The 12960-nt window shown below is 60.7% G+C and overlaps 1 pseudogene; it reads left to right on the forward strand.

Moving 5' to 3' along the window:
- The first annotated feature begins 7918 nt into the window (after nucleotides 1–7918).
- Nucleotides 7919–11994, forward strand: LOC141928920 (coiled-coil domain-containing protein 183-like; annotated as a pseudogene).
- The last annotated feature ends 966 nt before the right edge of the window (nucleotides 11995–12960 follow it).

A 12960-nucleotide genomic window follows, 5' to 3' on the forward strand; every position in this document is an offset into this window, starting at 1 on the left:
CCTCCTCTCGCACGGTGGCCTGAGGGTCCTTCAGGTAGGGCAGGCTCTGGTGCAGATACTCATCCACCCTGCTCCTGTTGTGCGTTATCTGAGGGAGCACAAGGGCACGGGGCTGGTACGGACCCTCCACAGCCGTCCGGACCAGTCCCTCCTGCCAGCACCCCTGCTCCCTCCCAGTGATTCCCATCTCCCAGCCAGGAGCCCCGTGGGGCTGAGGGCCAGAGAGAGCCACAGGCAGAGGGAGCTGGGGGTGCTGAGACCCCTGCGTCCCACTGCCAGGGCCCAGATGGGCAGGGGTCTCCTGGAGAAGATCCCTTGGGGGCTGCGTGCTTGAGGGCAGGGAAGAGGATGCAGCTGGAGCAGCAGGGCTGGAGCAGGGCAGAGATGCAGAGCCGCACAGCCCTCCCCAGGGGCATGGCGGGCAGCCCTCGTCCAGCCCGGCCGGGGCGTTTGGGGCTTGTCCTCACCAAGCACTCTCTCATCAGGTGTGTCTGCCCGGTCACGGCCAGGGTGCTGAGCCTCCTCCACCCCAGGAAGTCTGTGCAGGCACAGAAGGTGCCCCAGGAAGCCTGTGGAGAAAAGCAGAAGCTGGGAGATGGCACCAGAGCCCAGGGAAGGAGACCTGGCATCCTCCTGCTTTGGGCCAGGCTCCGAGCTAGGGGGACGGGGTCATCCTGGGATTTGGTCCCCCTTCATTCCTGGGGCCATCCCGCGCTCTAGGCGGGGACAGGGATTGGGGCTCAAAGCACACAAAGCCCATGGGGACTCGTGTGCTCGGTGGCCACGGGCTGCTGCTGAGCAGGGAAATGTCTGTGCCAGGTTCTCCATCCCTGCTCGTGCTGGGGCTGCAGGGACCCTTCGGGGGGAAGGGGGGCAGTGGCAGTGGGACCAGTGCAGTGGGACCCTGCGGTGACACACAATCCCACTCGCCCTCACTCCCAGGCCACCCCTGTAGTGTCAGCACGCCCTTCCCCGCGACACCAATCGCTGGTCACTGCACCTTGGCCACGCTCTCGTTCTGGTCATTCATACGGAAGAACAGTGGGAGCAGGACACTCTGCACTTTCTTCACCATTCTTCTTGTGTTTCTCCCCACCACGGTCTTCATCACGTCTTTGAAGAGGCGGATGGAGAGCTCCCGCACCTGGCTGGACTCCTGGCAGGGAGGAGGACAGAGGGAGCTCAGCACCAGCCTCTCCTTGCCCATAGGGAGCAGGGGCGTTAGCGAGGCTGATGGGAGAGGAGATGCTCCGGGGTCAGGTCCTGAACGCAGGAGCTGTCGGCCAGACCTGCAACTGCGGCTCAACGGCCCCAGAGCCCTGAAAGGCCCCGGAAGAGGAGTGGGAAGAGCCCCGCAAGACCACGCAAGGCGAGCCAGGGGACACCCCTGCCCAAATGCTGCCCGCAGGGCTGGGGCTGAAGGTCCTTCACCCATCACCTCAGCTCAGGCAACCACGGCAGCCTTACATCATCAAAGAGCGGCAGGAGCTTCTCCACCAGCCTCAGAGCAATGCGGTTGGCCTCTTCCCACTTCATGTGACAAATCACATTGGTGATGACCACCAGAGCCTTCACTGTGACATTGGTGTTGGCGGCCGGCAGGGTCTCCATGATGTCCGGCAGCAGCACCAGCATTTTCCTGGCCTGTACAAAACACACCGGTCGCCTTTTTGTGAAGTGGTGAAAGACCCCCCCAGGCACCCCTCAGCCCCCTCCAGAGCAGGGAGGGTGCTTGGAGCCGTCACCCCACATCCTCCCAGCCGGGGCCAAGCCACCGCATCCCCCAGGCCCCGGCTACCACCATGGCTCCCCTTGCCGACCCCCTGCTCACCATTTTGGGTGTTTTGGAGAGTGTGACGAGGCCTGTGAGCACCAGCGAGAGCATCACCTGGCTGGGACGCCTCAGGTACCTCTGGGCCTTGTACAGGTCAGCAAACTCCTTGTTGTCAATCTCAGAGCAGACCAGCAGCTAAAATGGAGACAGCGGTGAGAGACCAGCAGAGCTGCAGGGCTCCCTCCGCTGTCCCAGCACAGCCTGTGGCAAGTGTCTCCTCTCCCTTTGAAGCCACCTCAGAGTCCCCACGTCTCTGTCCCAGGACCAGAGCCAGGCAGGGGGATGCAGGCAGGGCAGAAGGCAGAGGGCTACCTGTGCTGGGACAGGCTTGGTGGGGCCAAACCAGCATCGGGTGGGCCTGAGCGTGTGGCACGGGGGTCTGGGAGGAGGAGGAGGAGGAGGAGGAGGAAGGCAGAGCGCTGGGGCTGAGTGTGGGTCACTCACAGCCAAGGGGTAGATGCAGGAGTCCTCCGTGGCAGAGCTGAACACCTTGCGCAGCCGGCAGTCCTGCAGCACGCTGAGCAGCTCCGACAAGACTCTCCGCAAAGCCCAGCGCGCGGAGATCATCACCTCCCACATGGCCATGGCAGCGCTGCGGAGCCAGAGCAAACTCGGTCAGTCGGGCTGCCTCGACTCCTCCGGACCCCGGCCCTGCCCACCCCCTCATTTCGGGGTGCGTGGGGAGGCAGGAGGAGCTTGAGCAGCTCTTCCCCATGGGGCAGGGGCTCTGCTTTGGCCAGCTCTGGCTGAAGGGGGAAGCGTGGTGGGATGGAGAGCCCTGCTCCTCAGGGATAGATATCCCACAATTTTCCATGGGTCTGGCAGCCAGAGTCTCTGGGCCACTCTCCCCATGGGGATGGAGCCCTCAAGGCTGTCAGGGTCGGTACCTGTCACACGCTGGAGAGATGTCCAGCAGGGTCCTGACCACCTCCCTGGGGCTCCACCTGATCAGCAGTAGCAGCAGCGAGTCCAGGCTGCACCGGGCCGGCTCTCCGCAGACATGCTCCACGTTTTTGTGGATGCATCTCAGGGTTTTTGGCACCTGGAGTGGACACAGGTGAGGATGGTGCTGCCCTTCCCATCCCTGCCTGCTGCCTTTACATGGTTTTGGGTGCCCGAGCCAGCCGGGTTAGGGCAGGAGGGAAGAACAAGACTTGACACATCTTGACACGGAAGGACAGTCCAGCCACAGGGCACTTACATCGCTCATCCAGGACGCAGGGTCTCTCACGGCCATGTCCACGATTCTGCTGCCCATCTGCCTGTTGTGGGCATAGTCTGCTGTCATGGCCTCGATGGCCACGAGAAGAACGTCCATCCTCTGAGAAGGCCGGAGGTATTCGCCAAGCGCCTACGGGAGGAGGGATGGTGGGGGGAAGATGTGTCACTTCGAGCATGCCGACAGTGTTGCACAGCTGAGCAGCTCAACCATCCCTGGGTCCATTCGCTTGCACAAGCCGATGCCATGGACAAGGGTCCCGGTGAGGGGGGAGCTCATTACCATTGTCATGAGGCTGCTGTCAAGCGAAGAAAGCAACCAGGTGCTCTCAGAATCCCGTCTTTGTTGGAGCTCTGGGTGCTCTGGATTCTCCTCCAGCAGTGTCTCACCTACACGAAAACAAGGAAGAGTCAGTAGGACACGCCATCTTCGCCAACAAGCCTCCCAGACAGCGAAAAGAGCTTTAAATGGCACCATGCCGAGGAAACGGGGTCCCGGCATCGAGCCAGCCCCGGGGAGCCCTCTACTCACCGATCTGCAGCGGCTGGACCATGGACACCTCGTGGGGCTCCGGCGGAGAGCTGCTCTCCTGGGGAGCACCCACCTCCTCCCAAACCATCCTGGGGCTGCTGGGGGGTCTCTCTGCCATCCTCAGAAATGAAGAGGTTGAGGGACAGTGGAGGGGTTCAGCTTAAGGTAAACACCGGGGGCAGTGGGGAAAGACGTGGGCTGTGCTCAGGAGTCTCCTCACTGTGCTCCTGCCCTGTCCCTTCCCCGTCTTGTCAGACACTGCTTATATAGGGTGCCGTGGGGTGACACGGAGGGGTGTCACAAAGGGGTGTCACAAAGGGGGCTCACATTGTGATGTCACACAGGCTGGGTGGGGCAGGGGTTCCGCTGCGGGGGGGTAGGGACCCAGATCGCCATTGGGCCATGGCTCCTCTCGGGCTGCCCCCAGGCCCCCATCATGTCCCCTCAGGACCTTCCTGTACCCTCAGGCTCGTCCAGGAGGGTTCACACACCCCGGACCTTCTGCTTTGATCCCGACAGAAACACTCCAGACTGCCCCATCTCTCCTTTGCGCTCACCTGAAGCGTTTGCTCGCCTATGTCCAGTTCTCTCCCACACTCACAGAGTGTCTTTAATCTGCTACAACAGTATCCTGGTTTCAGCTGGGATAGAATTAATTTTCTTGAGCTGGGAGGGGTACAGCCGGAGTGCCAGGCCCAGACTGGCCATTGGAGTGTTCCATATCCCGTGACGTTATGCTCAGGATATAAAGCAGGTGTGTTCTCTCTTGCTTCCAGTTTTGCAATGGTGGGATCTTCGTTCTGTCGGGATCGCTGGCCGGGAGCGGGCAGGGTATTGGTCGGTGGGTGGTGAGCAATCGCCTTGTGCATTACCCATTTGTACTTTCTTATGATTGTTTTATTTTGTTACAATCACTAAACTGGTGTTTTTTTTATCTCAACTTATGAGTTTTCCATGTGTCCCTCCACTCTCTTCCTCCATTCCCCTGACGGAGGGAGGGTGAGTGACTGGCTGCATGGTGTTTGGCTGCCGACTGAGTTCAGACCACAAGAGTCCTTTTTGGCGCCCAGCATGGGGCTCGAAGGGTTGAGATCCTGGACCAGATCTGGTCAGTGTGTCATAACAGTTTGTTAGAAGCATTCCTTATATTGGCTTATCAATTGCTGGGCATAATGTCGGTCGCTTGTCTCCTCAAAATTTCATCACCTCATTTGCTGTACATAGTCCCCCTGCTGCTGCTCACCACCCATGGGAGTTGGATTAAGATTTTTGTTTTGCTGTACTATGTAACACTGATTTATGGCATGATGAAGTTGTCGGCCCTGAGGCTACTTACAACTGTGTTTGAGAATTTGGGGAATTTTGAATACCCTCGGAATACTGAGACTAACATTGTCGTCTTACTGCTGGGAGCCGGTGTGCTCCTGCATGGGTTCAGGCTTTGTTCAGGGTTAAGCAACTATTTAAGAGTATCACCCAGAGATCTACCCCAAGGTTGGAGAATTATGAGTGGCTGGGGGTATGGGACAGCATGGGCAAGTGCCCAGGACAGTAGGCACCTCCGGTGTATTGGAACTTCACTCCTGAGCAGGTGCAGAATCCCAAAAAACTAGTAAACTATTTGGAAAAGGTACGCTGTCAGCCAGGTAATTCCAGAGAGACACAGCTCACTGCAACGTGCTGGTGCCTGGCCCGTGCCTGCCGAGTCAGTGTGCAGAGGTGAAAGCCGTCCAGCTGGCCTTGGCTATCGCTGAGCGAGAAAAGTGGCCAGTGCTCTGTCTCTGCACTGACTCATGGGTGGTGGCAAATGTGCTGTGGGGGTGGTTACAGCAGTGGAAACGGAGCCACTGGCAGTGCAGAGGCAAACCCGTCTGGGCTGCTGAATGATGGCGAGATATTGCTGCTGGGGTAGAGAACCTGGCTGTGAAAGTATGTCGTGTAGATGCTCATGTAGCCAAGAGTCGGGCCACTGAAGAACATCAGAACAACCAACAGGCGGATCAGGCTGCCAAGATCAAGGTGTCTCAAGTAGATCTGGACTGGCAGCATAAGGGTGAACAATTTATGGCTCGCTGGGCCCATGACTCCTCAGGCCATCAGGGAAGAGATGCAACATACAGATGGGCTCGTGACCGAGGGCTGGACTTAACCATGGATGTTATTGCACAGGTGATCCATGAATGTGAGACGTGCTGCGATCAAGCAACCAAACGGTTAAAGCCCCTTTGGTATGGAGGACGATGGTCAAAATATAAATATGGGGAGACCTGGCAGATTGATTATATCACGCTCCCACAAACTCTTTGGGTCTAGAGGGGTGTTCTGCAGGACTCTTGCATATCTGTCTCGGTCTGTTTCCCTAAGGGACTGGTTTACATTATCTTACAGCCAACGAAGATTGATTATGGTAGAAACCAGGCAATTTCCTTTTGACTTTAATAATATATTCTTATGAGAATCCTGTGGCCTCTCATCTAACAGTTCTGAAAAGCTGGTTGATGTCTGTCACTGAATGGGCTACAGACCAAAACTGTTAATTGGGTGCTTGGAAGACTTGTGTGTAGCTCCCACTCTGGCAGAAGGCAGGTGGGGAAGGGGCAAACAGGCACTTTCCCACGCAGCTCTGCAGTTAGCACTGACTTCTGCTGGCTATGAGCTTGCACGTCGTCTTTGGCAAAATGGTCTTCCTGGGAAGACTAACCCAGGTGGGGAGTTGTTTCCTTGGTTTCTGTGTTCAGCACCTGGAGCACAGCAGGGTGGCTGCAGGTTGAAGATCTTGAGTTTCAGAAACTTAATCTAAGCTGGTTTGCGAGCGTGGTGCTAGGAAGGCAGTTTCCTTCTAAAGTCTTTTTCTGCAAGTCAAACGTTTGGGATTTTCTCCGGCAGAGGGAGCTTGGTTTGATTGATGGACAAACACATGTACACGCTTGCATTTCCTGTCCTATTTGTAGTTCACAAGAGTGTACGGCGCGCATCAAAATAAACATCAGTGCTGGCAGCTGGTTTGCTCCTGCCTGTTTCAATCGGAGCGTGACTCCCTGCACCACCGTTTCCTGACTGATGCGCTGACATTTCCAAAGGTGCGTATCTAGGGAGATGCCTCTGGGCATTTGAAACAAGCTGGCAGCTCCCAGGAGAGCGCTGCTGCTGTGTTAGGATACAGGTGTGCAGCTGTTTTCCCTGAAATCCTCCTCTCCCTGTTTTTGGGTGGGGCTTGGGGGGTTCCCCTGGCTGGGTGGGTTGCAGCTGCCGTAGCCATGGTGATGGGAAGGAGAGTGGGGATCTCCCCTGCCCGCCCTGCCTTCAGCTGCTCTGGAGAGCTGGGTAACTGATTATGAGTTCACCTGTTCCGTGCCCCGGCGACAGTTACCGGGCACGGGGAGCTCGGCTCCACCCGTGGTCACAGCCCGGGCTGTCTCCAGTGCGCCGAGGAGCTGCGATGGCTGCCACGTGCGCAGTGGGGCTGAAGGGCCGAGGCAGGAGCACCAGCTCCATGCAGGGCCGGAAGGCAAAGCTCAGCCAGCACGCCCAGGAGCTGTGCACCATCATCGCCTCGCAAGGTGCTGCCCCTTGGGCTTTGCGGGGACGGCCCAGGGCGGGCGGGGGGCTCTCGGTCCCCCCATCGTCCTGCGTGGTACCAACAGCACCTACGTGTCCTCCAGAGCAAGAGAGGAAGGCTTTCACGCGGTCCTGCGAGGAAGAGCTGCACCAGAAGAGAGAGGTTCTCCCCCGCCTGCGTGAGGCGGTGCAGGACGTCCGTGCCCCGAGTGGCGTCCAGAAGGTACCGGCAGGTCCCGTCTGCTGTGCCCCTGCCTGTGCTGGCCCTGCAGAGCCAGCTTCCCCACCGCTCCTCTCCAGGAGCAGGCAGCACCGGGCAGCCAGAGGATGTGACCATCCCCAGGTGGGGAGCTCCCTGAGCAGATCCTTGGCCCCAGCACAGCTCCTGGCCGTCCCAGCCTGCGTGTCCCCAGGGCTGACCCGGTTCCTGCAGGCTCCAGCTGCGTCCCTGGGAGAGAGAAGCTGTCTCTCACCTTCCCTGCCTGTCCCCAGGTTATGACCTGGGTGTAAGGCCGTGGGGACAAGGGGCGCTGGCCCCATGGAGCTGCCTTTCCCCGGGGCCCTCTTGCAGGAACAGGGCGGTGCCGCCGCTCTCTGCCAGCAGCCACATCTGGGGCACCGATCGATGGATTTTATTGGTGCCCAGCCCCGGGTCTGCTCTATGCAGAGTCCCTAAGCCCAACCCAGCACTGCCCTCAGCAGATGCCCACCTCTGCCTTAGCCCAGCCAGCCCCCCAGAGCAAAGCTCTCCCAGAGCCCGTCCTGCCAAGGGAGCGATGATGTCCCGGAGCAACGTCCCGGGACAGTTTTCCAGACAGGACCCTTGTCCTGCGAGAAGATGCCCAGCGAGCCCTGCCTCCAGCCTGGCCAACGCTCCCATGTCCATCCAGGTGGCCCAGGAGAAGCTCCAGGCCGAAATCTATGCCCGAGTTAACACCTGCAACATGCTGCTGGACCAGGTAAGGCAGCGGAGCCAAGCCCAGGACGAGCTGCAGAGGTGGCTGCAGCGGCTGCAGGCTGTCGAGAAGCAGGACAAGCAGCACCAGGAGCAGCTGCAGGTACCCAGGGCCCCTTCCTGGGGTGGCAGCACCCGTGGGGGGCCTTCATCCCAGCCCTGCACCCCCTGAGAGGGTTCCAGGCTCGGCACGCGGGGTCACCCGGTGTCCCCCCTCCCATCTCTGCCCCAGGCAGTTCGCCAGCTGGAGAACGGCATTGAGAAGATGCTCATGAAAGTCCACGCTGGACAGAAGGTGACCGCCCTGTACCTGGCGGTGCGGGATGTCCTGAAGAAGGTGAGCTCCTCCTCACTGTGCCATCGTCCCACCCGCTCCCCCTGCCAAGGCAACGAGGTGTCCAAGGGGCTGCTCTGATGGGATGCCCTCCCGCATTGGCCAGGTCTTCCTGCTCCCCTCCACCCGCTGTCACAGTGCAGGGGACCCCTGGGGCTCAGTGGGGTGAGGTGCTGTGACTCCCTGTGTCCCAGGAGCTGGCCCGCCTGCCTCTGCACCTGGACCTCCTGTGTGGGACAGCCGAGCTGTACGACGGGGAGCTGGAAGACGTGGAGCTCATGGCTGCAGATGCCCTCAGAGCGGCTGCTGCAACCAAGGTGAGATGGTCCGGGGCACCTTGGGGCCCTTTCCCACACTCCAGAGACCACAGACGGTACCACGTCCCCTGGCTGGGGAGTCTTCTTGCAACAGAGACTGAGCTGGGCTTGCCCACAGCACCCAGATGCCTCCAGAGCTCCTCCTGGGTCTCACTCTTGGGCCAGACTGCCCTGGGGCTGGGGACAGCCTGCCCAAAGCACCAGCCACGGTGAAGGCAGCGTGCTCGGCACGCTCCATCCTCCAGCCCTCCTGGCCCACTCTCCTTCCCAGCCTGGTTATGTGGTGTGGGGGAGTTGTCCTTTTTGACACTGGTCACCCCAGAAGCTCAGCTGGCTCCCAAAGGTCCATTCCGGCTTTGGCAGACACTTCTCCCTTCTCTGATATGCTGCAGGAGGATGTGGAGAAGGTGGAAACCCAGTTGCGGGCAGACAGAGAGTTCAGGCACCACTCCCAGGCCGCACAGGAGGGGCACGTGGAGGAAGGCAGGGAAAGGCATCTGAGAGAGGTGAGTTGGGGGGACACGGCACAGGCAGGGCTGTGGGCAGGTGACAGACACCAGTGCTGAGCCCCCCGTGGGTGGGGAGCCTGCCGGGCCAGCTCCCCCAGGGTGCCAGCAGCTCAGGGGTGACACTGAACGTTCTTGCAGCAAGCCGGGCACGAGCTCGCCGTGGACTTCTCGAACCTGCACCTGCAGGACCTTCTTGCGGGTGAGTGCCTGGCGGGGTGCAGGGGGGTGGGACGTGGGCACAGCTGCACGCAGCGTTCCCTGACGCTTTCCTCCCACCCCAGGCCCCCAACTGGAGGCCACCAAGTCCCAGATAGAGCACAAGGCCTGGGTCGCCACAAAGATGGAGAAGGCCAAGGCTGCGGTGCCGTGCTCCCACCTCTGGGTAACGTAAAAACCCATCTCCGTTAAAACGCAGGGCTGCGCCAGCCCTGGGGAGCCGAGACCTCTCTGCTTGCTTTGTGTCCTTGCGGGGTTCTCTGCTCTCCTCTGCCCCTGCAGTCCCCCCAGACCCCCTCTTGTGCAGGCAGGGATGGAGCTGCTTTTCTCCATGCCATGAACCTGCAGCAGTCCGTGGTGCAGAAACCTCCCCGAGGCCACGGCCCAGCTCCTGTACCCTCCAGGAGTGCCATGGGCTGAGTCCTCGTGCTCTCCCCTAGCCAGGACAAGGCTGGCGGGTTCCTGGAGCAGCAGAAGTCCTCGGCGGACCTGGAGCAGTATCTCCAGCAGTGCAGGGAGAAGCAGCAGGCGCTGAAGGAGACGCTGAGGAAGCTGGAGCTGGAGCACGCTGAGCTGAAGTTTCACCAGCCTCCCAACACCCTCAGGTGCTGCTGGCCTTGGGACAGCCGTGCCAACTGGGCCACCACCCTTGGAGGAGGGACATGGGCATCCTGGGTGTCCCAACAGGGCACCCCTTCCTCCGTCCCACTGCAGCCACCAACCCCTCCTGCTCTGGGAGGTTTTCTGAGCAGAGTGCTCCCCCAGCGCTGGTCCTGGCAGAGCACCCAAAGCTCCCACTGTGGGTGGCAGCGGGAGGACCCTTGCTCCTTGCCTGGTGTGGGGAGTGGGACCAGCAGCGTGGGGTTGGGTTGCAGGCAACAGCTCTGCTCTGCAGGTGGTGCGGGGGATGAGACGAGCAGTTTGGCAACAAATGTGGGGTGCAATGTATGGATGTGAATGTGTTTGGCTGCAGGAAGCTGGAGGAGGAACTGAGGAGGAAGGTGCAGCGGGAGGAGGCTCGGCGGGAGCAGATGTGAGCCCAGATGCTGAGGGACGAGGATCTGCTGCTCCAGTTTGAAAACGCCATCGACAACCTCATCGTCCTTCTGCGTGGCATCACCGTGCCCAGCCAGGTACCCATGCGGTGCGGGGGTGAACACGGCTCCAGCCGGTGCTTGGGGGGGCAGCGGCACAGCGCGGTGACGCTTGGTGCGGCCACTGTCACCCCAAGAGGCTCTTCTTCCCCACCAAGGTGGTTGTTCTCTCTCTGATTCCAGGACGCTTCTGCCAAGGCCCGGGGGGTGCAGGAGAAACTCCAGCACTGTAGGCAGAGGCTGCAGTACCTGGTGCGGCACGTAGCCAGCCTGCCCGCCAACAGCCACAGCCTCGACGAGGACGACGAGGTGCGTGCATGGGGGCTCCATCCCTGCGGTCGTCTTTGGGGACCCACACAGGGCTCTCCCAGGTGGCCCATCCCAAGCTGTTCTCCCAGCTGGGAGGATGGAGGTGGCCCCAGGGAAGAGCTGTGGAGCAGCTCAGCCCCAAGTGGCACTGGGTGCTGTGGGGTGTCCCCCACTGGGGGACATGGAGGTGGAGCACCCCTGGGCTTGGAACACCCCCCTCCCCTTCAGCAGTTAACCCAGAGTGTCTTTCACAGGCTTTTGTGAAGGTCAGAAACCTCCTAGAGGAGACGATGGCGGAGGCTCCCCAGAGCCTGAAGATTTCCTTGGAGGAGACAGAGAGTAGGAGAGCACAGCGGGGACACGTCCCCCAGCGACTGTCCCAGCCCCTGCCCACGGGGAGCGTCCTCGCCTGTCTCCCCCACTCTCCCAGCAGACCCCAACCCAGGAGTTGCCTCCAGACCTTGGGGCTGACCTTGGCTTTGAGCAGGGGGGGTGGCTTTAGGTGGGAATGTGGGAGAATGATGGCAACCGGTGGGGTGGTAAGCGCTGAGCCCCAGCAGAAACAAGGAGAGATGCTGCGGGGCAAGGAGGGGGCCCTCGTCTTCAAAGTCCCCTTCGCTGGCTGTGAAGAAGAACTAGTGCTTGGCTCTGCCTGTGGCCTCCTCTGATTAGATGCTCTTGGAGCAGACAAGGAGCTTTTGGCAGCTCACCGCCCTTTTTTACCAAAGCGGAGGTGAACCCACCGCCCCGCAGCTCCAGACCTTCATGGGAAGCCCCAGCAGTGTTGGGGATGGACCCCAGCGGTGGCATCCCCAGGTCCTGCAGGTCACCCTGGGATGCTGGGCTGGAAGAGCCCGTCAGCAGTGCCTGTGCCCAAGGGCCTGGCACGGGGCTCTCTGGGATGCCACCAGCCCTCCAAACGGGGCCAGCTCTCTCTGGGGACACGGGCACAGCGGAGGTGGCCCCGCAGACCCTCCCCAGCCCGCTCCTCTCTGCTCTCTCCTCCAGACCCCCCTGCTTTTGAGGATGAAGACCATGACCTTGTCCTCACCCGGGAAGACATCAAGAAGCAGGGGCTGCTCCTGATCAAAAGCAACAAGAAACGTGGCAAGAAGTAGCGGTTGCTCCACGCACGAGAGCTTTGGATGCCTCTGACCACTCCTTCTGCTCTGGATGCCCCCAACTACCCCTTCTGCTTTGGATGCCCCCGACCACCCATTGTACCCTTTTTCTTAATACAGCAAGTGTTCTTAGGCTTAATACAGCAGGTCTTTGTCATTTCTCCCAAGCCTACAGTAGAGCTGGACCGGGAGCTCCTCGGTCACTTCTGTCAGCCAGAACACAGCAGGGTCAACCCCTGAGGGGAGCTGAGCTGGGTTTGGAGGCAGCCCCACCCCCCTGCCCCTCGCCCAGCTGCTCTCCCCGCAGAGCTGGGGATGGGCTGGGCTGGGCTCAGCTTTCCCAGACAGAGCAGAGCTGGGGGCAGGCTGGCTTTCTCCCCCTTGGTGCTTCCTGGGACCTCTGCCCCCCCAGACAGCTCTGGGAGCCCCGTGGGCTGGTGTCTGCCCGAGGCAGCTCTGGGGAAACGTGGGGCAGGGGCTGAGGCCTGGACAGGTACCAGATCTCAGGGGGGGCGTCTTCGTGTGCGTGCGCGGGAGTGGAAGGGCAGAGCCTGCCTTGGAAAGGGAGAGCCAAAGCGGAGGTGAAGCCCCTTGCCTGGGCTGTCTGACCTGGCGTGGACCCTTCATGCCTCTTCCCTCCCCTGCTCCCTGCACGCACATTGTGCGACCCGTCCCCCTGAACTCGGAGCGAGCGTCGGGGACAACCTCTGGGCTGCAGGGAGGTGCCTGGAGGGAAGGGCTGACCCAAGGTGCCCCAGGCCAGCAGTGCCCTGCAGCAAGCCTTTGGCTCCAGGATGGGATCCCCAGCCCTGTCGATGGCTCACAGACACCCAACCGTGGAGGCCGCGGCGTCTCCCCTGCAAAGGCAGAGAACCGGGGACGCTGCTGGTTCCCAAGTGCAGCCAACGCTGAGGGCTGCTGCCAGGGACCTGTGGTCCCAGCTGGAGACCCTGGAGAGTGGCA

Source organism: Strix aluco, chromosome 12 (genome assembly GCF_031877795.1).
Source record: "Strix aluco isolate bStrAlu1 chromosome 12, bStrAlu1.hap1, whole genome shotgun sequence".
Classification (NCBI taxonomy): Eukaryota; Metazoa; Chordata; class Aves; order Strigiformes; family Strigidae; genus Strix; species Strix aluco.